Genomic DNA, 26,930 nt, shown 5'->3' on the forward strand with positions numbered 1-26,930 from the left:
CCACATCTGGTTTTGCAATGAGAAAGGAAGCAAGCCGGACTTCAAGCATGCTATGTATGCACTCTAGTAAGTGAACTCCATATCCAGTTGATTATTCCTAATACAGTATTTCCTTTTTAAAAAATGAAACCTGCAAAATGGTTCAGTGGGAAAAGGCACTTGTTTCACAAGCCTGACAAACTGACCTGGACCCCAGAACCAACGTAAGGATGGAAGAAGAGAACCAACTCCAAACTTTTCCTCTGACCTCCAAATGTACACTGTGACAGTGCCCAACAGGAGGGAGCCACATACAGATATTTGCTGCTCATTTCCATTTTCCCAACATTCCTAAAACTTCCCACCATAAAAGAACAATTACTTTGAGACAAAGTCACCAAATTCAGGCACCCGGTTGGGTGAGAGCCCACTCTGAAGAACAGAAGTCAAGAACAAAAGGGATCGATGGGGCAATGGCTTTGGAGTCTGTAATTCTGCAATTCAGAACCATCTTGGAAGCAAAATAACACTTACTAGAAAATCCCAAGTAAAACTGTTCTAACATACACTATCTAAGCCTAAATAACAGCTTCTGTACATCACAGTTAACATGAAGAATCAAGGGAGAGAGTACCCTATGATAGATCATTTTCATGTGACAAGTCCTGGGTTTCATCCACAGTACCACCAAAAAATAAAAATTAAAAAAGGGAATAAAGGGGCTCAATTACTTCAAGTTGCTGAAAAACTTGGCTGTTATAAACTGTTAAGTAGTATCAAAATTCTTTCAAACCCCAAACACTCCAACAACTTAAGCAAAATCATCCCTCTGTCTAGATACCAAATTTTAACAATGACCACAAATCCAGATGGTAGAAACTACTACATTCATTCTTTTAACCTTCCTTCTGAAATACAGCACCTCATCCCCAGGAAGACACAACACTGCACCTGACTCTCAAGAGAAGCCAAAGATCTTACCAACCCTTTCTGCACATATTGTAGACTTCAGAACATCTACAGCCCACCAACTGTGGCAACTACTGACCTGCTACACCAGCAAAGACTAGCCCTGTGCCAACGGCACCAGGCACTCTAGCACCAATGACCACAGTGCAACCCAGGGTGAAGTCCTCAGTTACCCTGGAGAAGCAGAATTATCAACAGCACACCAAAGCTCGCAGCCTTTATGTAGATACTCAAAAAGTTCCTCTGTATCCTGAAACTTCCAAGGTTGAGATTGTCTTAGAGTCAAAGTGAGCTCCCAGCTAATTAACACTAATAATATGATGGGGAAAGGGGCTGGCCATGCAGAAAAACCAACCAAGGGATTGGAGGCTGCAGCTCTGAGCCCCAGACAGCAGTCAGACATCTAGAGAAAGGAGATGCCAATTACTCAACCAATCAGGATGACACATGAACCATCAGTGGTCTGTGAACACACATGCTCATGTGAGCTCTGTTGACTGACAGCACTCCACACGCTGGCTAATGGCTGTCACCTGACCTGACTCCACAGGAGGATGCTCTCACAACCTCACTCTGAGGACATCCTCTGGCTGGTCCTTTGTATCCTTTTCTGATACAAAGCTATAATCAAAAAGACTGTATTTTCTCTGTGGCTACTTAGTGAATTATCAAACCACAATGACGCAAGGAGCAGAGAGGCTGAGGTATGTTTCAAGGCTTCCTAAATTTTGCAAGAGAAATTTTACTTAACCCTGAGGATAAAAATATATGATAGATACACAAATCACATTTGCTGAAGAGTCATAAGGAATTTACCTTAGAACAATTATTTGGTAGACTCTAATTTTATTATTAAAAAGGAAAACAAATTTTCACACAAATAAAAATGTACTTAATTTTTATACAAAGAATTAAACCTTAGCTGAAATGTTTGAGACTGCAAGATGAAGACTGTCACCATGTTTTCACAGTTGGCAGGTATTTCTGATTCTATGACCATCAGAGAAAAGAACAGTATAAAGAATCATGCCATTTCAGAAATGTTCAAATGTGTCCTAATTCTAAGTCAAAATTTGCTCAATGATTTTTTTAATAAAACCATTCAAACAGCAATTTTAAAAGTCAAACATTAATACAATATAATCCAAACCTACACTGATTTGATATTTACAAGCTAAGAAACAACAATAGAAAATAATGTTTTTGTTTTCTGAAGAGCAGAAATGTGTGTATAGAGTAAAAACATTGACTACAGCAGCTCTAATCTGAGCCAAGGCAGTGTATGGACACTGGGGGACGGCTCAACCCCAAGAGCAAAAGTACAGTACAAGGCCACACACAGTGAAGCTGTAACAGACAGCCACAGGCAAGTATTTTCAAATGCCACAGATTCATTCAATGTTTCTCTCTGAATATTTTTGGTCACACACACTCAGAAACCTTTTGATGCTATCAACACCCCCACGTTCAGTTCTATGACTCGATATAGGGAGTCACACTTCTAGAACAGACACTTCACAACTAATGGAACTATCTACTAGCTACTGTAATGAGATTGGATGCCCTTCTGATGTGTCTGGGAGGTCCAGTTTAGATGAAGATTCCATACCCTTTAATTCATACTCTCTAATAATAAAGTACCACCATGTGATGGTTTGTATATGCCCGGCCCAATTAGAAGCTGTTGGAGTAGGTATGGCCTGTTAGAGTGGGTGTGTCACTGTGGGTGTGGGCTTCAAGACCTTCATCCTAGCTGCCTGGAAGTCAGTCTTCCACTAGCAGCCTTTAGTTGAAGATCTGGAACTCTCAGCTCCTCCTGAACCATACCTGCCTGGATGTTGCCATGCTCCTACCTTGATGATAATGAGATTGAACTTCTGTCCTGTAAGTTCTGGGTGAAGAAAAACCCAGGCTTGGTGGACCGCTCCTTTAATCCTAGTAAACAGGAGTGCAGATCTTGGAGTTCCAAGCCAGTTTACAGAGCAAGTTCCAGGACAGTCAAGTTTAGGTAGTGAAAGAGTTGGAAAGCAGAAAGCTGGTGATGATGTTATAGAGTAAGGGGGCATATTCTAGCCCCAGCAAGCAGCAGAAACTCAGTGGCTTTGGCCACATGGCTCAGAAGGAATTACTGGGACAATTGATGCTGGTTAGCTGAAGTTAAGAAATTAGTGGTGATTTAGAAGAGACCAGCATCAGGCTGGAGAGATGGCTCAATAGTTAAGAGCACTGACTGCTTGAGTTCCTGTGAGTTCAAACCCCAGCAACCACATGGTAGCTCACAACCAACTGTAATGAGATTGGATGCCCTTCTGATGTGTCTGAAAACAGCTACAGTGTATACACACACACAAAATAAATCTTTAAAAAAAAAAAAAAAAGAGAGAAAGACCAGCATCACTGAGCTGAAATCTTCTGGAAGTGTTTTCTGGGAGCGCAAAGAGGCTGTATTCCAGAGGTAGCCAAGGTTGTACTTCATGCTGCAGCTGTACTTGGTAATGTGTAATAGTCACTCAGGTGGTACTGGTTTTGAAGGCATGAAGGGGTCATGGAGAACAGCGACTTGGCACTGTGAAGGTGAAGACACAGCCTCAGTTGCAGCTGATGGCCCAGGACTGAAGGGGTCATGCAAAGGAGTTGAGGCTTGACCCCATGAAGAGAGCCTGTAAGAGGCTATTGGTGAAGCCTACCTGCAGCAGAAGACCCCAGTGTACTGGAGACGCCAGTACCAAAGCGCAGTGGAGTGGAGTCGACCTGGGCTTAGATTGCTACAGAGGGTAGAGCTGCAAAGGTGAAGCCAGCCCCTTGGAGGAGCCCAGATCTTATGTGGATCAATCCAGACATTGAAACAAGAAGCTGTAATGTTGAAGTTGCCTTGAAGACCCCAAGATTTTCAAGATGCCAAAGCTGTGGGTAATCTGCTGAGGGAAGCTGCTAACAGGGAGTGGAACCAGTCCAGGAGAAAGAAGTTAGTTTGTTGCAGTCAATAAAGATCTGAGAAGACCACTTTGACATCATACATGGAGATGTAATTTGGAGTTTGCTCTGCTGGTTTCTTGTCTTGCTTTGGGGATTGCAGTTGAGTGATTGAATGAATCTCAGAAGAGACCTTGAACTTTTAACATTGTTGAGACTGCTATGGGGAGACTAAATGTATTTTGCATTATGGGATGTTTAGGCATGGCCCCCATAGACTTGGATGTTTGAACAAGCCTATTGGGGGCCAAGGAGTAGAATGTGATGGTTTGTGTATGCTCAGCCCAGGAAGTGGAACTATTAATATGTGTGACCCTGTTGAGTGGGTGTGTCACTGTAAGTGTAGGCTTTAAGATCCTCATCCTAGGTGCCAGGATGCCAGTATTCTGCTAGCAACTTCATATGAAGATGTAAAACTCTCAGCTCTTCCTGAACCATGTCTACCTGGATGCTGCCATGCTCCTGCCTTGATAATGGACTGAACCTTTGAACCTGTAAACCAGCCCCAATTAAATGTTGTCCCTATACAAGTTGCTTTGGTTATGGTGTCTGCTCACAGCAGTAAAACTAAGACATGCCAGTTATCAAAAGGGAATAAAGAACCTAAAAACTCAACCCAAGAATTGGTTTGAAAAATGATAAAGGTGGCAACAGTCTAAAAGCAGAAGTAGGAGGGTCAGGGGTTCAAGGTCAGCCTGGTCTACACCAAACCATGTTTCAAAACCCAAGGAATAAGACGAAATGGATTCTCACTGTAGTTCCCCAGTAGGAATAGAGTTGGTCAGCTACACACTAAAAGACATTAAAGAGTCTAGAGATCTCCATTCACCTAGAGTTTGTAGACTGATTTTTGCATACAGCAACTGGTCAAAATATTTCAGGTGTAACTAATTTCATCATCGCTACAGTGAAATTTTTTCAGAAGAAAGCCAGATAAATCCAAAATGAAATAGTACTAAGTCAATATTATAGACAGAGAAAACGAGAGTTCCCACTAAAGAAAAACAAGGTGCCTTTCAGGAAGAACATGGATGGCCACACTGGGGTACTGTGGAGGGGAGTCTGACCTGACTTCCAGTGTGTCTCGTACCTTATTGCCATACACAAGGAATGATCTTGCTCTATAAGGCAAGGTCCTTTCTCCTATAAGTGAGCCATCTGGACTGAAAGGCATGCAGGCAGTCACGGTTTAGCACAGGAACACAGTGCTTTTACATTACTCTCCTTTTCTACTCTGCCCCGGAAGTGTGCTCAAATTCCCAAGCCCCTCAGACAGAAAAGGGTTCCTCCCTGTATGAGTCCCCCAAAATCTACTTGCAATGTCACAACAATGCCTTTCCCACAAAGAGCCATGGGACTTGACTATCCACTACCAAGTTTTACTCTTGCAAGTTAGATGGTGTTTTTAACACTATTTTTCATGTCTCCTTGCCTCTCTTCCTCTTGTTACTGGTAATTCCCCAGGCCCCATTTGAATGCTATCTTAGTCAGGGTTACAATTTTTGCACAAACATCATGATCAAGAAGCAAGTTGGGGAGGAAAGGGTTTATTGAGTTTACACTTCCACATTGCTGTTCATCACCAAAGGAAGTCAGGACTGGAACTCAAGCAGGTCAGGAAGCAGGAGCTGATGCAGAGGCCATGGAGGGATGTTGCTTACTGGATTGCTTCCCCTGGCTTGTTCAGCCTGTTTTCTTATAGAACCCAGGCTAACCAGCCCAGGGTTAGCACCACCCACAATGGGCTGGGCCCTTCCCCCTTGACTGAGAAAATGTTTACAGCTGGGTCTCATGGAAGCATTTCCTCAACTGAGGCTCCTTTCTCTGTGGTAACTCCAGCTTGTGTCAAGTTGACACAAAACCAGCCACTATAATTAAATCCTTGTCAACTTGACACACAAACACATCACTACTACGCCTCAACCCCAAGGATGTCTCATTCATCCCCAAGATTGTTTAAATAACCCTAAGAGTTCCACAGTCCTTACAAAATCTTACATATTAAATATTTAATCCCTTTAAAATAACTAATCTCTTTAAAAACTTGAAATTTTTTTTTTCAATTCAAAGTCTCTTAACTATGGGCTTCACTAAAATACTTTCTTCCTTCAAGAGGGAAAAATATCAGGGCACAATCACAAGCAAAAGAAAATCAAACTCTAATCATCCAAAGTCTGGGATCCACTCACAAACTTCTGGGCTCCTGCAAGAGCTTGGTTCACTTCTCCAGCTCTGCCCTTTGCAGCACACACCTTGTTTTCTAGGCTCCAGGTGCCTGTTCTCCACTGCCGCTGCTGTTCTTGGTGGTCATCTCTTGGTACTGGAATCTCCAAAACACTGCTGTCTTCCGCTGCAACTAGGCTTCACCAATAGCCTCTCATGGGCTCTCTTCATGGTGCCAAGCCTCAACTCCTCTGCATGACTCCTTCTGTCCTGGGGCATTAATTGCAACTGAGGCTGCACTTTCACCAATGGCCTTCCATGGCCTCTCACAGTGCAGAGCCTCAGCTTCTCTCCATGGCCCCTTCATGTCTTCAAAACCAGTACCACCTGGGTGACTCTTACACATAAGTAAGTCCAGCTACGGCACCAGGTACAACCTTGGCTACCTCTGGAATACAGTCTTTGTGCTCTCAGAAAACAGTTCCCAGAAGACTTGACCTCAATGATGCTGGTCTCTTAATCACCACTAATTTCTTAGCTCCAGCTGACCAGCATCAATAGTCCTAGTAATGCAAAGGTTTTGCTTTAGTAGTTCTGGTATCTTGTTAATCACAGCTGATTCTTCAGCCCCAGCTAACCAAAACCACAGAATCTTCATAATCAAAACAGCAACAGCCCTGATAAGAGTCGTTAATCTTCCCTCTGAAATTTCACAAGCCAGGGCTCATCTTCTGCACTGTTCTCAACATTATCTTCCAAGCTCCTACTGAACATCCTACATGGCTCTTCTAGCTTAAAGTTCCAAAGTCCTTCCACAGTACTCCCTAAAACATGGGACAGGTTGTCCAAGAATACCCCGTTATGCTGGTACCAGTTTGTCCTAGTCAGAGTTTCCTATTCCTACACAAAACATCATGACCAAGAAGCAAGTTGGGGAGGAAAGGGTTTATTCAGCTTACACTTCCATATCACTGTTCATCACCAAAGGAAGTCAGGACTGGAACTCAAGCAGGTCAGGAAGCAGGAGCTGATGCCGAGGCCATGGAGGGATGTTATTAACAGGCTTGCTTCCCCTGGCTTGCTCAGCCTGCTTTCTTATAGAACCCAGGTCTCCCAGCCCAGGGAAGGCACCACCCACAATGGGCTGGGCCCTCCACTCTTGATCACAAGTTGAGAAAATGCCTTACAGCTGGACCTCATGGAGGTATTTCCTCATGGGAGGCTCCTTTCTCTGTGATAACTCCAGCTTGTGTCAACTTGACACAAAATCAGGCGGTACAAACACTTTTCCTTAGTCTCAAAATAACCAGAAACCATACTAGTCACTTGACACTGTTTACAGACCAGAGAATGCAAAATGTAACAGAGGCCTGTAATTCTAGCATTTTGGAAGCTGAGCTAGGACTGCTAATTTGAAGCTAACCTGGACTACACAGCAAGGTCCACACACCAGCCTGAGCTACATAGCAAGAATCTGTCAAAGATATAAATGCTATCATCAGTGTATTAGCTCTACACCTGAGATGTACACAAACTTGGTCTCGGGGTATCTGTGAATCACCTTGTATAATACACAAACATTTATGCAACTTGCATGGGTATATGTTTTGTCCATAATTGTTCCACACTTGAAATCTATTCCCACAATCTATCAGACTTTTGCTTGTACAGCGGCAAGACTGTACAATTTTCTGGTATGTCACTTCATTACATGTCTAGAAGACTGACTGGTGGGGCAAGTTGTGAGAAAGACGCCCAGAGGGAACAGAGGTAGTCCCTGTGGGTTGGACCAGAAAGGCCACTCACACTGGCACTACAGCTCCCAAGGTCCCTGACTCAGTTGATTTTGACCACACAACACTGGATCTGACTTTTAGGTTTCCAGTGCTGTCAAATCAATACCCCAATCCACTCTAGTATAGCTGCTTCTTCAGGGCTAGACTTCACTAGTAAAGTCTTGAATCAGAGGGCCCACCAGAATCCCTCAGGAGATCCAAAATGGGGCCAGTAACATTTTCTCCTAGAGGGTTGGTCACAGAACTCAAGAGATACCCTTCCCTTCCAACAACCAAAATACGGTAAATAGCTGACAGGGTTGAATTTCTTGGTAGAGGAGCTGCAGAAGTAACTCAAGCTCTGGTAAAGTAAGGCAAGTAAACTCATGGGTTCTTAGCTGGGATGAATACCTCCCAGGAAAAGCCATGTAACCCACTCAGTAGTCCAGTTACACTATCACCATCAGCCACTGAAACAACTCCTGGGTTGGGTCTTTCAATCCTGAGCCCATCGTTATGATTTGTAGTGTTTTAACTTGATCTTTACTCAACTGCACTCCCAAATTTCCCTCCTAGTTTTTCTGGCTGAGACTGGCTGTGAGGCGGCGTTGTACAGGAACAGGTGTGTGTGCACAGGAACAGGTGTGTGCAGAAGCTGCACCACAGCTGAGCACACTGCACTGATTTCTGACCCAGGCACCCTCTATCTTCTCCACCTCATGAACCAAGTGTAGGAACAGGTTGGTGATTGACTTGGAGGCCCTCAGAGTCAATCACCAACACGGAGAATAAAAGAATAAAAGCTGTGATTGTTTACTTAATCACCATAAGGAAATACCTGTACAGACTAAGAACTTTTAGTTCCTTTGTACTCAAAACCTAGAGGGTGAACTAAGTACTAGGAAAGTAAGGGCAAAACTAAAACCATCTCTGGTTTCATTAGAGCTCAACCTTTATGAGAAAACTAGTCAAACTTATCAAGCAAAATAACACTCACTAATTTTGAGAAGGATTAGGAGTATGTACTTCAATGAGGCCAAGAACTGCAGAAACCTGTTCAGGTCTTCAGTGTGTACCGGGCACATAAACATCTCCAGTGCAAGCTGAGGCTGAAAATGCATCAAAAACGCCACACCACTGAGTAGCATATGAAATCCTGCCCTTTGCTGCCCAGAATAATTACCCTCTGCCCACAAACCTGTGAAGTACACTAAACTACCTACACATGAATCACTTGATAGGCACAAGGGATCTCAGATACACGCTACTGAAAAACCTGCAGGCTCACTTTCAAATCTTATTTTACTAATATGAGTACAAATACAGCAATACTGTCAGTTTGGATATGCCAAATAAAGTCATAGCATACTCCTTTAGTAAAAGGAGGTGGAAATTCTAGACTTAAAGGGAAAAACAAAAAAGCAAAAAAAAGAAAAACGGTATGCCAAAGTTCTCAGGCTCCAAGGTAAGAGTGAGCCCAGGATAGAGATGGCTCAGTACCTAAGAGCCAGCGCTGCTCTTACAGAGGGCCCAAATTCTGTTCTCAGCACCTCCACAGGGTAGCTCACCACTGCTGGTGGCTTCAGGGAATGTGATGCCCTCTTCTGACTTCAACTAGGAACCACAGACATGACATTCAACACACTATAGCACAGCACATTTCTTTGAAATTAAAAATCACTTAAAAAAAATTAGACTCGTGCTAATTTTGCTGTTGAATCTCAAACTGCAAACGTTAGTCACAGTGAAGAGGCACTGAACCCAGATGAAAGGCAAGCAAAAACTGCATTTCCACCTGGTAACAATCCATGGCTCCATGAAGCAGTACAAAGACTTCACCATGGGCCCCCAAAAGCGTTGACATCAAGCAACCCATAGCATAAAGGAAGGAAATTAAAATGTGTTTCTACTTTCAAAACACAAACAAACACCAAAGAACAGAAATATTATTGGGACAGTCAGGTCAGACAACAGGCCAACAGAGATGGCACCATGACTTGAAAACTATTCTGATTCCTGAACATTAGTGTTCACAGGAATATGTGACACGGCAGGAAAGAAAAAAAAAAAGCAGTGGCTGGATCTGCTATCATAGAACTTGAGGAGCCAAACATTAAAAACATATTAACCAGTAAAGACTAAGAAAGGATTTAATGCAAATAAACCAAACTCATACCACAAATGAAAATTTTTGAAGGGAGCGTTTATTTATGTTTGTGTGTTTGTGTTCTAATGACACTGGACTTGTGGAGGTTGATTTTTTTCCTTCTACTATGAGACATAAGAACGGAACTCAGGTGGTCAAGTATTCCTAAATAAGTGTGTTTACACTACTGAGCCATCTTACCAAGTCTGCTAATCTTTTTAGAATATCAACAATACAACGGATGTACTTAGTTTCTAAGGACATAAAGAACTGTCAGTCCAACAGAACCTACAGCTGCTCTCCTGACTAATGTTATTTTCAAATGGCTAAGAATGCAATAAGGGGAAATGCAATTGCATTGATGTTGCTATGTCTACACATTTCAACATCAAAGAAAAAAGATTAACTCAATGTGAAACCGTACTTACCTTGATTCCACACAGCATCAAAATGTATGTCTGTCCCAAGTAAATTCAACAGAAGTGGGACAGTTGTAGTAACAAGGATACAACAGAGCTGACAGGTCCTAAACTCCACTCCCAACTACAGGAGCTAAAACAACATAAACATTTGGCAGAAAAGTAAAACTTGAACCCCAGACATCTCAAGTAGGAAGCAAAAAATCCTGTCTAATACAGCCTGTCAAGAAAAGGCCCACTGTGCTCTCAAACTGGGACAAGCTGAAGAAAAGGAGTGCCTGTATGAATAAAAAGGGGGGAAAAAAAACCCGCATGAATCTACAAGAATCCAGAGGAAAGCTACCCCTCCTGCCCCTCAACACACAAGAGAAAACCAGTGCATGGCATCACAGCTTCCTTTCTGCTGCTGTGATAAAATACCCTGACAAAAGCAACTCGAGGGAGAAAGGGTTATCCTGGCTCAGCAGTCAAGGGAACAAATGCAAATCAAGGGAGAAAGTTGAAGCTGCTGGTCATGGGGCACTGTGATCTACAATCAGGAAACAGATGAATGTGTCTGCTCTCTGTTCCCTTTCTTCATTTCTTCAGCCACAGCAGGTAGGTCTCCCTCCAGCAAGTAACTTCATTAAGATGATCTTGCACAAAGCTCAGGGCCTTTCTCCTGGGGTAATTGTAGATTCTGTCATGCTGACCACTCCCAGGAATCATCACAACTAGGAAAAGGAAGCTAGCTGCAGCAATGTCAGTCTACAATAAGAATGACAAACTCCACAAAAACAAAGAGCCTGAATTCTACAATGAAGTGACTGCAGGCAAAAACACTAGACAGAGGAGTGTAAACCTGGAATCCCAACACTCAACACTCAGGAGTAGGGGCAGGAGGAACACAAGTTTTGAGTACAGCCTGGACTACCAGAGACCCTGACTTTTAAAACTAAAGGGGGAAGGGGGCCCCTGGAGAGATGGCTCAGTGGTTAAAAGCACTGACTACTTTTCCAGAGGTCTAGAGTTCAATTCAGCAACCACATGGTAGCTCACAACTATAATGGGGTCTGATGCCCTCTTCTGACACACCGGTGTACATACAGATAGAGAACTCATACATAAAATGAATAAATAAATCTTAAAAAAAAAAAATCAGTGTATTTTAAGTACTTACTAGTGTGAAGGCCTTGTTCAGCACAAAACCTGATCCTCAATACTCAGAAAAATAACAACCTTTGTTTCTTCACTTACTCTGCCAAAATGTGACTGATGCCATTGACTAGATGTACTTCAATATGACATGAACATGGTAGTGAGTCCAGACCAATTTCCCAGCTTCAGCTGGTCTCATCACTTCCCTAAGATGTCTACCAACCACTCACGCTGCTCTGAAACAGAAGTCTAGTCCTGGTCCTATGTTAATATGGTTTCCTGTCCTAAAAGATAGGCAGAGGCAGGCAGATCTCTGAGTTCAAGGCTAACCTTGTCTACAGAGCAAGTCCCAGATTATAACAAGGGCTGTACAGTTGTAGGTCCATGTGCTGCCCCACTGCTGAGGTGTGGAACACACCACTGGGGAGGCAAAATGAAGTGAATGGTTGACTGTCTCATCTCCCTGTACCTCCACCATCTGTGCTGGACTTTAGGGTAATGCTGACACACCACTCGGGGTGGGAGAGCCCAGTCTAAGATGGGGTAGGCCGAAGTTGGGGGTCCCTGGTTCCGGGCACCAGTCGCTGCTGGGTTGCCGCACAGAAAAGTCAGGAATGAAGGACTAGAGATCTGCAGGATGAGGCCAACAAACCCAGGGCCCTTCAGCTTAGCTCATCAGTGAAGGTAGGTGGTTGTCTGGAAGCAGAGAGGACTTCCAAGGGAGACTTAGGCTGCTGCTCTGTAGGCAAAGGCCTTCTCCATTCTCCCCACGGCAGTTCTGATAGAAGAGACAGTCCATGTTTATCCATACTGTCAACTGACTGCTCATCGTGGAAACCGGGTGCATACCAACTCCTCAGGATGGACCAGAAATTTTCCAGGGAGGAATGCCCAGGAAGGGAAGCTTATTGGTTAAACCCTCAGGGCCTCTAGGTACCTCATTATCATGGAGAAATCCATTTTTTGGGCTACGTGACCTATGTGGGGAATGTGGTCATGTGTTCTAGGCCAGGAATCTAGAGGGGAGCAGGGGAGGCACCTCCTGTTTCAGATGGGTACCTGAGTGCTGGGGTCTCAGACCCACTTTGCCTTACCAAGTTTCCTGGCTCAGTCCACTGTCCCACACACAGTGAGACATTGTCTCAAATAATACCAACTACATTCTACTATAAATAAATACTGACTACGTTCATGTAAAATATAGTTTTCAAAATCCGGCCCCAAGTTTGTCCTCATAAACATGAAACCACGGGTGTTAACATATCTCAGTGTCCACTGGAGTTACTGTACACCAAGAATGAACTATAGTAAACATGGGCCTAAACCTGGTAAGGTACTTAGGCCTCCTGGGAGTAAAGGTAAATTCCACTAACTTTCACCTGGAATTCAAAGCATGAATGGATGGATAAAGTCCTCTCCCTGAAGACTATTAACTGCTTCCAACTTCAACTTTGTTCCTACCGTCCCCAACCACCACCATTTGAACTTTTCTTTCCTACTTCACACCTTCCTCTTCTTGGGTACATAAACCCATCACTGTAAGCATTAACTATAAGACAAAATTCTTACTATGTACCTCAGTCCTACAGGACTCATGGGAGGAACAATACTATTTTTTTTTAATTTATTTCTATCTTACATTCACGGATGTTTTGCCTTTATGTATGTTTATGTGCACCGAGTGCAAGCAATGCCCACGGAGGCCAAAAGAGGGCAATGGAGTCCCTAGAACTAAACTGCAGATCTTTGTAACCAGACAGGAGTCCTCTGCAAGAACAGCAAGCACGCTTTAACAACTGAACAATCGCTCTCGCTTTGACTCAGGACTATTTTAAATTAGTACCATTAAAAACAACTTAAACTAGATTCAATACAAAGGCACTTCCCACCAAGCCATTTACTTTATGACAAAACCAACACTTTCAACTGTGGCAGAGCAGGGAAGGACGGTGAAGGGATCAACACTGAGTTATCCGGCTGTGTTTTTGGAACTGGACTGAAGAACTCTACAAGTCAATACAGCCTGGAGAAAGATAGCTTCCTCCCAGGCTGCCAAGAGAAAGAATGGACCATTAGCTGAAAACTCTTGTCTTTAAATACGCTCCATCAAACTGAGCTTCTACCAATGAGCATGCAGATATCATTCCAACCTCCAAAGACTCCACAATGATAGGTCTATGTTGCCTAAACTTTCATCCATCTGCCTTCTCCATCCCCTAATACTGGGATTACAGATATGCCATGCCTGGCTCCCTTCATGTTATTTCTAACACAGCAGAAAAAAAAAATGCTGTAAATAATTAACAATACAGTCAGTCCAGGTGTAACTACCCCAAAGATCAAACTCTATAAAAGTTTTTCCAGGAGACTAACTTTTACAAATGGTTTAAGGGTGAAATTTTGGACCACACACAAATCTTATCAATCCCACATCACCATTCTCGAATGGGAGGCACTACACAGCGTAAGGAACCATCAAAATACAAAGTCCAGAGGCCATGGTCTTCACAAAACAGTCACTCCTACGGAAGCTACCCAAAACTGAAACTAAGCTGTTATCTGACTGACCTTCAGAAAAATCAAAGATCTTTCTGAAGGTCAGTCACCTGATCTCCCCAGCAGGCCATTTCAATCCACAACACAATGAGGTGCCCTCAGTTTTAATCCTTGGCAAACCCCATCCTGAAGTGATGTGATGTGGAACTAGCTGGTTTTTTTTTCTATTGACCTCTCCCAGTTTCTACTTTGCAACTTTCAGCCTACCAATCCCTTTCATCCTTTGTTTTCAGCCCACTTCTGCCCCATAAAGGAAGTATCAAGCTCACTAATAGCAGTATATTTCAGAGTTCCCAAAATGAAGAATGAGAATTTGGGTCCTAAGGAGAGAACAGGGCACAGCATCCCTCAGAATGACGGAGAATGGCAGGGCCTCAGGGACAGGGCTTCCCAAGCACACTGCTATCCCTGCTATCCGCTGGAGCTAGCAATTAAAGACACTACCACTACCTAAACAGCCAGCCCCGCCCCTATCCACAGATTAGGGACACATGGTGGGGGTGTGTTGACAACATGAAAGAATGCCTTCATCCCCTAAAACAGCCTACTCTATTTAAGGAATGTTTACATGGTTGTTACTTTGTTCTACTGGGAGGCAAAACCTGGAGTCCAGCATGTGCAGAGGGACTGCTCTACCATGGACCTCTGACATTTTGAGATAGGATCTTAAACTATCCAAGCTGGCCTTAAACTTTCAAACCTCCGTAACAGTTGGGGTTCCAGTCCTGTTACTAGGCCTGGTGAGGGGTGACCAAGTGCAAAGACTGGATCTGGAATGCAGGATAGCAACCTCACATCATCCTATCTATGTAAGAGATGAGCAGCGCCAGAGCTCAGTTATCCCAGAAAGTCTCAGAACATCTCCTTTGAACACTAAAAGTGGGCTTGACTAGAGAAATTCCACAGTGAAAAAAAAAATCTATTAAAGAAAATCTTTAAGTATGGCTCAGCGGTTAAGAGCACTCACAGGCTGCTCTTCTAATGGCCCCATGTTTGATTCCCAGCACTCACATTTGTCTAACTCCAGTCCTGGGAGTTCAGAGCCCTCTTCTGGACTCCTTGGGCATCAAGCATGTAGATAAATATGCAGACAAAACATCCATACACATACATTTCAAAAACCCGAAGACTAGAGAGATGGCACCTTACTGGCTTGCACTCCAGGATGAAAAGATGGATACTCAGTTCAAGGCCAGTCTAGACTACAGGCGACTTCATACAAATTAATTTAGACTGAAAGCCCTTTTGGTTTGATCCAGTTCTTAGAGATGTCCGCAAGATTTTGAGCTAATTCCGTTTTACTTATTGGAAGAAACACTACACATTTTTATAAATATAGCAGGCAACGTTCATACACAATTATTAAATCTGATCATGGTCATCCTGTAAATCGTATGTGCCCATTAATTAATGCTGAAGGGGTGAAGAGGAAGGCTGAAGATGTGTCCCCTCTCTTCTAGCTTTCCAAAATTTCACCTCAGAAGTGTGCTCAGGATGTGTAGGTAAAAAACGTCTAAGATCCGGTTTCATTTTCTCTCCCTAACAAAAGCTATGCAGAAGGCAATTACTCTCCATCAATCCTTTCAGGCTGCAGCTTCTTCCAGAAAATTCCAGGGAAAGTTAGTGAGGCATTCGCATTTCGGTATGGATACCATCTTCCTCGCTACTCACACTGAAATCCTTTACAACACTTAAACGTTTCCTGTATGGCTTTTGGATGTACATGATAAATAAACAAGCTTCAAACCAGAAGACTGCACACACACACACACACACACACACACACACACACACACACACAGAAAAGCCCTTACAAAACCCGAAACCCAATTCACAGATCATCGAAACCAAATCAATATAAAAACAATTGCGTAAACAAACTTTGAGATGCGCAGGCAACGACGTGGATGACTGAAGCCATTTCTCAACCCGACACCCCCTCCTCCCGGAAAGGCCCAGAACGCACCATCCGTGCAGGAAGCCGCCAGGGACCCCGACCCCCGGCGCTACGCAGTATCCGCACCGCACATCTATCCGGCGCATTCCGGGAGGGAAACCCAAGGTCACGCAGGCCCGCGCCCCGAGCCCCCCAGGCAGGGCGTCACCGAGGTGACTCGCCGCGGGGGTCCCGCCACGCCCCTCCCCCGCCCGGTTACGCAATGCCCCCGCCCCCGCCCCCCACCCGGCACCGAACAAAGCGCGCGGGAAGCGGCCGCGGGGCTGGGGCAGGGACCCCGCCAGCGCCATGTTGGCGGGGGCGGCGGGGACCGGGCGGGGGCGACGAACAAAGGAACTCGCGCACGCCCCGGCCCCAGCCCGCCGCGCCCCGGCCCAACCGAGCCCGGCCGGCAGGGGGCGCTGAGGGGCGCCGCCCGCGGACAATGCGCCCGGGGCCCCGCGGGCTATGCTCACCTGGGTCCTCGCACCGCGAGGCCCACTCGCCTTCCCCTCACAGTCCTGCACCCGGCCGCACACGCGTCTCACCTGTCGGCCACCGAGGCTGCCCACGGGGCCGCCGTGGCTCGCTCGTGCTCCCCGCCGGCCCAGCCCGAGCCAGACGGCGCCTCCCCACCCCCGCTCCTCGCCGCGGCCGCCGCCCGCCCCCCGGCCGCCACGGCGCACGCGCAATGCGCCCGCCGAACTGCGACGGCCGCGCCGCCCCGGCGCCCGGCGCCGCCGGACGCACTGCGCAGGCGCGGGTGGGAGGCGGGGCCTTGCGGCGAGGGCGGAGCCCAGCGCTGCTCACCTGGAGGGTGGGGCGCGCACCCGTAACTGCCAGGTACCGCTGGGGAGCCGCGGGCCGGGTGTGGACTCGGGTTCTTTTGGAAACAGAGCAGAGTCGGAACGACGAACGGAGAGTAGTAAACGTTGGCATTTACTCTTGCACGGGAGGACGGCCTCCAGGAACTATCTATCTTGCCTCTTTGTCCTGGGACCCCTACGTCTGCTGTCTCGGGGCCTGGCTAGCTGCGGAGATGCAGGAGGCTGGGTCACATGACCTTGCGCAGCGCAGGTGCACTCTCGACTTCTGCGGAGCAGCAGCTTTGGGCTGCAGGACGCGAGCCCTTTAAAATTATGGGTAGGCTCCCCATGCTCCCTAGAAGACAACACCGCCTTGTTGCACGCCGCACTGCGCAGAGGCCGATGAACTAGGCTCAGCTTGCAAAGCTCAGGGTCTCCTGCGAACACCTGCCGAGGGCACCTGCTGCAAAACAACTGGCCTTGGCCAAAGCTGCAGCCGCTGCACTAGAACTCACCCCGGGCTCCTCGCGAGGCTGCAAGCCAGGACTCCACGATCGCACGGGAAGCCGTGCGACTCTGGTTCCAGTTAAGACGCCTCTTGAGGATCTGTTTGGCGGTGGGCAAGGACAGAGAGGAAACGTCCGGGATGGTTTGGTTTGGTTTGAGGGGAAGTCAAATGCGGGATCTGAAGGTTCGGTCTGGATCTGAATCCAGCCTGGCGCTCTCGTCTCCTTCCCTCTATCCCAGTGTCTGGATCCAGGCGGTCACCGACCTGGTTCCTCGAGTGTTGTAGCGCTGCCGCATTGTAATAAGCCTCCAGCCAGAGTGTTGCCAGGTCGAATTACGAGATGTTATTGGAAAGCCCTTTCCGCACTCCAAACCTGCAGCACGGTTGTTAGTTCTCTTTGAAATTTCACTGGCACCTTTTTTCTTTTTCCAAAATAAGATTGATATGTGCCTGCTCAAATTAAAATGCTTGTCTCGGATGACATTCTTGGCAGGAGCAGCATAGTCACAGACCGAAGAGAGGGCGAATTTCAGTAGAGACGCAGCCAGCCTAGAGAGTACTGAGAGATGGTTAGCTTTTGTTGTTGTGTTTAATGTTTGATAGTGGAAGCTGGCAGGGACTAGGGATGGGAAGGCTGGGGTGACAGAATGGAACACTTCCGTTTCCTTGGTGATGCACCTGGGTTTTTCTGTTCTCTGGAGGAACAGAACTTACAGAAGGGATGTAGACATATGGAAAGAGTATGTATTAGAACACCTCACAGGCTGCCGTCCAGTTAATCCAACAATGGCTGTCTAACAATAGAAAGTCCAGGAATTCCGTAGTTGTTCAGTCCCCAAAGCTGAAGGTCTAGGCTGGTCTTCGGTATACACACGCTGGAATCTCAAGCAGCCTATAATGCCAGGGGAGGAATGGACTCGCTAGTGAGACAAAATAAACAAAGAGCAAAAGCTCCCTCATTCCGTGTCCTTTAAATAGGCTGCCAGCAAGTACGCCCCAGATTAAAGATTTGTCTTTCTACCTCAAAGGATCCACATTAAAGGTGTATCTTCCCACCTCAAAAGATCTGGATCAAACGTGTGTCTTTTACCTCAAAGATCCAAATCAAATGATTTAATTAAGCAGAAATCTATCACTGGTGAGCCCAGCCATTGCAGGATTTTTAATTCCTGATATAGTAAAGTTGACACCCAAAAGTAGACTTTACATCTGCCTAGCACTTATTAACATTTGAGACCTGGTAACTTGGGGAAGAGAGTGTGGGTTGTTTTGCTTAAAACAGGGTCTCACTATCTAGACAGCCTAGAATGTAAGCCTCCCCAATGCCTGGGTTTTCGAGATGACTGTGCACTGTGGGGTATTTGGTGTCATCCTTGGCTTCTCCCCACCTAAGGCCACTTGCAGACCCTACTGACCAACCAGACCCTTCAAGCCTTACCTTCTCCCTCCTTCCCAACCCCTGGTTTAAATTTGCTTCTGCTGATGGTCTCCACCAACCTGTCAAAAATACATGGGCCACATTCTAGAGCTAAGAATACCTAAATTGGATTCAGGGACAGGATTGGTTGTTTGGTTTTTGTTTTTAAGACACTCTCTCAAATGGCCCAGACTGGTCAGAGCTTTTATATAGTCAAAAACAATCTTGCACGCCTCTCTCATCCACTTCCCCCCCACCCCCCAGAGCTGGAAAAACAGGCATATACCAGCACATCCAAACCAGATTGGATGTTGCTGGCAGTGGTGGTGCACGCTATGCGTTTCAGCACTCGGAGGTGACGGCAGGTACATTTCTGAGTGCAGCCAGTCTGCTCTACATAGACCCTGTTTTAAAATAAAACGGGGAAAAAAAGCTCTTGAGACTTGACAGCAAGTGCTTTAACCCACTATCTGCTGGGTTCGAAAACATCTTTGTGGCGCTAAAGCAAATGTAAAAACTATTGAATCCAAGTGATAGATTTGTTAATTGTCCCTTCCAGCCTTTCTAACTTTCCTGAATAGCTGAAAATTCTGGTAATATGACATTACACAAATAGGTCCAAAGTTATTTTATGAACATTTAGTATCCTAGCCAGAGGGCCTACATACAGTTTTCCTTCCACCACCAGCTGATTATGCCAGCTAGTGTTATAACAACTTGTCACAAGCCAAAGTCATCTGAGAGGGAATCTCAATTAGAAAAAATGCCTCCATAAGGATCAAGTTCTAAGCATGAATTTCTGTAGGCCATTTTCTTAATTACTGATTGATGGAGAAGGGTCCAGACCTTTGTGCAGATCTTTGTGGATTTCTCCCTTGGGTTGGTGGTTCTGGGTTCTATAAGAAAGCAAGCTGAGCAAGCCAGTAAGCAGCACCCCTCCGTGGCCTCTGCTTCAGCTCCTGCTTCCAGGTTCCTACCCTGTTTGAGTTCCTGTCCTGACTTCTTCAGCGATGGACTATGATGTGGAAGTGTAGGCCAAACAAACCTTTTCCTCCCCTAGTTGCTTTTGGTCGTGTTTCATCACACCAATAGAAACACAAACTAAGACACTAAGTAAATACAAATGCAAACATGAAAAGGTCTCAGTCAATGCTAAGACAAGATCTGCTTTGTGTCTCTGTTCCTGGACTCCTTGGGGCATTATCCTCCTCAAGGAGGGACACACTGTTGGTATAAAAATAAAAGAGATAGCTATGAAAGACATGAGGGGAGGCTAGCCCTAAATTAGACTATAGTTAATACGGTGTTTGAAACATACCTTTGTGTCTTTATTAGTCCTTATTGTACAATTATTCAGCACAGCCAAAGTTTTCAAAATCCAGTATATGTGCCAGACACATGAGTAACTTGACTTGAGCTCTGTGTCATTGTTGTAGTTAAGTGTTGCACAAAGGTTTATTTGTTGGAAGCTTGGTCTATGTTTAGGTGCTGTTAAATGGTGAGAATTTCAAGGCCTAACCAGACGTTACTGGTTACTGGGGCCTGTGAGATTGCTCAAGGTGTAAGGGTACTTGGAGCCAAGCTTGACAGCCTGAGTGTGATCTGGGATCCACAAGTTGAAAAGAAAATCAACTTCTGAGGATTGTCATCTGACCACCAATGTGCACTGTGTGACTCACCAACACAAATAAAAAAAAAATTAAATGTTATATTGAAAATCTAATAAACTCTAGTTTTGTTTCCTCGTGGCTCCTGTTAAAATTTGTTTTCTGCAGTGAAGTCAAGGATCCTCAAGTCTAAAGTTCAAAGGCAAGTTTAACCTCAAGAGTGGTCAACTGAACCCTAGCTTGAATAGGCACAACCTGATTTCGCCGCTCAGCCATTCCTGGCTGAGCTTCTGCTGAGCACAGGTTATTGAGCACACCAGGCTCTCTATAAAAGGCAAATGTGGGCTCTGAGTCACTAAAGGTATTTCTGTACAATATGTCCTAGCCACAAGCATACCCTGTGAAGAGCCCAGAGCAATTCCAGACGTTGGCCTGCATTCTTCTTAGTTGCAGTGAAACCACCTGGCCTTCGGGAGCCCCACTTAGGTTGAGATAAGATTACTGTTGCCAACTTCCTGCTGTCCACCACACCCTGGGCTCCAGAACTAAACCTCAGTTTACAAATTACTTCTTTATTATCTCCTGAACATCCACTTCGGGAGACTGCTTGCCTCACTTTCAAGGTCTTGTCAGCTCCCGAGACTGGCCGAGATCCCACCTGGTTAGAAGCATCCTCTCCTACCCCATGTGATTAAGTTGCTTTTGGTTTATTTCTGACTTCAGTGGTCCTGTCCCCATTATTTGCACTCTGTCACCCCAACATTGCGGATATATGGTAGGGCCAAGCATGCTAAACCCACTTTGATTCGGAATGGTGCTTAGTTATAGAACGTTTGTCTTATTCATGAACCGCTGTTGATTGCTTTCCCTGTGCTCCCAGCTCATCATGTAACCAACGAGAACCTTGAACTTCTGATATTACTGCCTCTGCCCACAGAGTGTTGAGATTACAGGCATACAATACCACACCTGTTTATTCTGTTGGGGATAGAACCCAAGACTTCATAATGCTAGGTAATTATCGACCGAGCTGCTTCACCAGCCCCAAAGATTTTAAACATAACAACTTGGGCTCTCTCACGCTCATTACAAAAGTGGCATGGGGTGTGTGGAGGAAATCTGGTCTCAGGCTACCACAGCCTGTCTAGATGTTGACAAAGGTCAGAAGGTCACAATAGAGAAAAGAAGGGATCCAACACAATTGAGCATAGCCAATGAGCTCTAGCAGAATCCTCTCCAGGTGCCTGTTGTACCAGGAATTAGAGTGTAGAGGAATTTTAATCTAGCAACATGGCTGTTCTGGCAAAGATTCACATCCAAAGGTCTGGCCTGGATGGAATGCAGACATGCCTTTAGACACAGACCTTTAATCCCTAGCAATGAAGGTAAGGTTAGTTTATAAGAAGGAAGCAGTCATATCTGAAAGTGACATCTATTTGAGGGGCAAACAGTGTGGCCAATTAAAGATTTGATGTGATGAGTCAGAGATAGGGTGTATCCCACACAAGAATGGTGCTGGAGAGAGGCTACTAAAGAGAAGCAAGAGAAAAGGGTGGTGGTGGTGTAGCTAGATTCAGGTGAAGGTAAAAGGAGCCGGAGAAGTTTGAGGCCATGCAGAGCAATTCAAGCAGACACAGAATAGAAGCCAAAATGAATCTTTTAATTTGAAAGATTAGATTATACAGAGGCTAAGAGCTTCCAGGCCTAGGCCTAGGGTCAGTTAGAACAGAGAAAGAAATGCTACTGGCTCAGCCCAAATCATGAATTTGTACACCTTGAATACAGCTCTCTGACTTAAAGAAAATAAAAGATTTACAACACAGGAGGCTGGAGGAGGTTAGAGAGTGTACCCCGGGCCTTGTGATGCCTAAAGTTACATTTCAAGTTGAAACCATTGTGCTTAAGAGATCTATAAAACAAAAATGCTTCTAACCTATAAGCCCACTTGCTCAAAACATAAGTTCTGTGAGAGTCAAGCCAGGGACAAAGCCAGGCAGACTCTAAACTAAGGACTAGGCCTCCTAACACAGGACAAGTCCAAAGCAAGACAAATTCCAGAAAAAAAAAAACAAAAACAAACAAAAAAAAAAACCCTAGTGGGCAGCCAATCAGGAGCTGCCCTGATACCTGGCCTGAGCGAAGCTTGAGTAAAGCCTGAGCCAAGAGTTGGTAATCAGCAAAAATATGTTATCTAACGCTAACAGGAATTGTGAGGGTCCGTGGTTTGACAAACAGCTTTTATTCTGTAGAAATTACCAGCATGCAGGGATCTCCATCCACCAGAATGGAGATGCTGGGTGAGCTTGCAGGCTCACTTTTAAAGCCCGTTAGGGGAATTCCAGGGAGGAGCAGATGACCTTGACCTTTCTCTACCTCTATTGGTTGGCTTCATTTCCAGGAGGCATGGGTGTCTTTGAGATAAATTAAGGTTCTGGAGGAATTCTTGGAACTTCTCATAACTCCATAGGTTGTACTTGATCACAGATAGGCAGGAAGTATGTCAGGAAGTGTGCTTGATTGGACGAAGGTGGGGAATATATAGCCTTGTGGGGTTTGCCTTTATAAGCCTCTAACTATTGTAATTTGGTGCCATTCTCTGGAAATCCTAGGAGTGGACCTATTCAGTATTTAATTAAGATTGCTTCAAATTTGGCTCAAAAAATGTGGTAATGGTCTTATTGTCTCCCAGTGAGATTAACAGCCTCTGTTACCTCGGTTTCCCAGGTCTTTTCCTGTGATAAGATTAAGCAACTCTGACCCAACCCTGAGATGGCTTCAGGAAAGGGTATTAGGCCCCTTGGGAGAGTTTCATGCACCCAGCCCCAGAACAATTTCCCAGAAATGACTCTGACAAGACACTTCTCAGAAAAACCATAAAATGTACTGGCCAAAGGCCACCTGGGCCCTCTAGAGAACAGAGGTACTCTTCCAGGATGATCCAATATCGGCTGGCACAGCTAGTCAGCCAAAAGGTCAGCCTAACTACCCTTCACCAAGTGCCTAGTTATGGTTACGGTAATCTGCCCTCTAAAAAATGTATAAAAGGTGCTTGTAAGTTAAAATCTGGAGTGCCTTTGGTCTCTTAAGGATGCTCAGCACAACCCAAAAATAAACCTCTAGCTTTTGTTTTTGCAAGATCCAAGTCAAGTTGTGGGGGGTGGTCAGCCCTCCCCCCCCAACTCCCCTACCCCCACTCCCCACCCCCCCCACCCCCCCCTGGAGGTAAAGACCCCTGGGGCTGTCCTTCCTGGAGTCTCTATTGTTGAGTTCAAAGCTTTGCTGAGAAAAGGGATTACCCTCCTCCCCCCTCCCCCCCCCCCCCCCCCCCGTGGTGTTTTGAATATGCTTGGAGCTTAGGAAGTGGCATATTAGCAAATGTGAAAGTGACCTTGTTGGAATAGGTGTGGCCTTGGTGGAGAAGGCTCAGGATGGTTTGGATGGGCTTTGAGAGCCTATGCTCTGCCTAGTGCAAAACAGATCCTCTTCCTGGCTACTTGCAGAGGAGCAGTCTCCTCCTGGCTGCCTTTGGAGCAACTCTTGACTCTTTCAGCACCATGTCTGCCTGGGTACTGCCATGCTCCCCACCATGATGATAATAGCCTGCACTTCTGAAACTGTAAGCCAGCCCCAATTAAATCTTTTCTTTTATAAGAGGTACCTTGGTCATGGTGTGTGTGTGTGTGTGTGTGTGTGTGTGTGTGTGTGTGTGTGTGTATAAAATCAAAATATCTTTAAAGCCACAATAGACAACAATTTCCATGACAACATTGAAGGAAGTATATGGAAAAAAAAGAAGAGTTCAGTTCCTGGGGACTGGAGAGATGGCTCAGTGGTTAAGAACACTGACTGGTCTTCCTGAGGTCCTGAGTTCAAATCCCAGCAACCACTTGGTGGCTTACAACCATCTGCAATGAGATCTGATGGCCCTCTTCTGGTGTGTCTGAAGACAGCCACAGTGTACTGACATAAAATAAATAAATCTTTTTTAAAAAAAGAGAGAGAGAAGATTCTCTGAATGGAAAAGCTCCACCCATTACAGAAAGATGCAGCCATCCCTCCCTTTACTAGCCAGTCATCCTAAGGGTTGAAAAGTTGATTCAGGAGTTTATCTCCCAACAATAAAACCACTTTGCTACACAGTTGATATGGATCTGCTGTTCCAATCAAAGGAGGAAAAACTGCCTACTTACAGGGCTCAAAGAAGACTCTACTGAAGAATGTTTAGGACCTGTAGATGGATTCCTTAGATCTTTAAATCAATCTCTGGTCATATCCCACAGTGGCCAGGGTGAGATAGAAAATAAGGTACCATAAAAAAAAAAAAAAAAGACATGGAAAGAAAATGGAACCTCTTGCCTCTGCTGGCTGAGAATTTAGAGAGGGTCGGTATTCTATAAATATCCCCACCTTATAAAACTTGTTTTAGGCCTGCTATATTCTAGAGATTCAATGACCTTCCCATTTCCTTCCGATCTTTTGTGCTGATTCTTTTAAAGCTAGCCAATCATGAAAGACTATGAGACCAGCCCCTATATAGATAGGGAAAGACATAACTTCTACCTGCATTAAAATAAAAACTGCTTCCAGGCTCTGTGGATTTTGCCCAGAGCCCTTAGGACACAGGAGCCAAGGAGCAATCTGGGTGAGGATCCTTCCGATTTCTGTCTGCAACCTGTGTTGTTGACCCTGTGCCACAGCTATCTCCACCCAGACCCTTCTGGGAGAGAACTGGTCCCCTAGTAGTGCTGACACACAGGCTTACAGGAGAGTCAAGCCACTGTCAGAATCAGCAAGACCAGCGAACACCAGAGATAAGCAGATGGTGAGAGGCAAGTCCAAGAACCTAAGCAACAGAAACCAAAACTGCGTGGTATCATCAGAACCCAGTTTCCCTTTCTACAGCAAGTCGTGGATATCCCAACACACAGGAAAAACAAGATTCTAATTTAAAAATCACAACTTATGACGATGTAAGAGGACTTTAAGAAGGACATAAATAACTCCCTTAAAGAAATACAGAACAACATGTGTAAACAGGTATAAGTCCTTAGAGAATTACAGGAAAATATGAGCAAACAGGTGAAGGAATTGAACAAAACCATTCAGTATTTAAATATGGAAACAGAAACAGTAAAGAAATCCCAAAGGCAGACAATTCCAGAGATAGAAAACTTAGGCAAGAGATCAGGAGTCAAAGACACAAGCATCACCAACAGAATACAAGAGATGGAAGAGAGAATCTCAGGGGCAGAAGATACCATAAAAACATTGACACAACAGTAAAAAAGAAAATGCAAAAAGCTCCTAACCCAAAACATCCAGGAAATCCAGAACACATTGAGAAGACAAAACCTGAGGATAATAGGTATATAAGAGAGGAAAGATTACCAACTTAAAGGGCCAGTAAATATCTTCAACAAAATTATGGAAGAAAACTTCCCTAACCTAAAGAATGTTGTGCTCATAAAGACATAAGAAGCCTGCAGAACTCAGAATAGATTGGACCAGAAAAGAAATTCTTCACATCACATAATAGTCAAAACAGCAAATGCATAAAATAAAGAATATTAAAAGCAGTAAGGAAAAAAGGTCAAATAACATACAAAGGCAGACCTATCAGAATCACACCAGATTTCTCAACAGAGACTATGAAAGCTAGAAGATTGTGGGCAGATGTCATACAGATCCTAAGAGACTACAAATGCCAGCCCAAGCTACTATATCTAGCAAAACTTTCATTTAACATAGATGGAGAAACCAAGATATTCCACAACAAAACCAAATTTACACAATATCTTTCCACAAATTCAGCTGGACAAAGGATAATAGATGGAAAACTTCAATACAAGGAGGAAAACCAAACCCTAGAAAAAGCAAGAAAGTAATCTTCTGTCAACTAAACCAAAAGAAGATAGCCACACAAACATAATTCCACCTCTAACAACAAAAGTAACAGGAAACAACAATCACTGGTCTCTCAACATCAATGGACTCAATTCAGAAATAAAAAAACAGAGACTAACAGATTGGATACATAAGAAGGACCTAACATTAGGCTGCATACAGGAAACATACCTCAGTGACAAAGACAGAAATACCTCAGAGCAAAAGGCTGGAAAATAATTTTCCAAGCAAATGGTTCCAAGAAACAAGCTGGAGTAGCCATTCTATTATAGATTAAAATCAACTTTCAACCAAAAGTTATCAAAAAAGATAAGGAAGACACTTGATACTCCTCAAAGAAAATAATCCACCAAGATGAAATCTCAATTCTGAATATCTATGCTCCAAGTGCAAGGGTACCTACCTTTATAAAAGAAACCTTACTAAAGCTCAAAGCACACAGTGCACCTCATACAATAATAGTTGGAGACTTCACTACCCCACTTTTATCAATGGACAAATTATGGAAACAGAAATTAAACAGAGACACAGTAAAACTAACAGAAGTTATGAACCAACTGAATTTAATAGATATATATAGAACATTTTATCCTAAAACAAAAGAACATATCTTCTTCTCAACACCTCATGGTTAC

The 26,930-nt window shown here is 44.7% G+C and overlaps 1 protein-coding gene across 1 annotated transcript in view; it reads right to left on the reverse strand.

Annotated features, from left to right (window-relative positions):
• The window catches only part of SPIN1 (spindlin 1), a 47,855-nt gene extending 31,176 nt beyond the window's left edge, over positions 1-16,679 (reverse strand). Inside the window, 1 exon segment of the mRNA XM_080914188.1 lies at positions 16,602-16,679. The gene's annotated coding sequence lies outside the window, so the exon portion shown is untranslated.
• Between the last annotated feature and the right edge of the window lie 10,251 nt (positions 16,680-26,930).

Source organism: Micromys minutus (assembly GCF_963924665.1).
Source record: "Micromys minutus genome assembly, chromosome: 1".
Taxonomy (NCBI): Eukaryota; Metazoa; Chordata; class Mammalia; order Rodentia; family Muridae; genus Micromys; species Micromys minutus.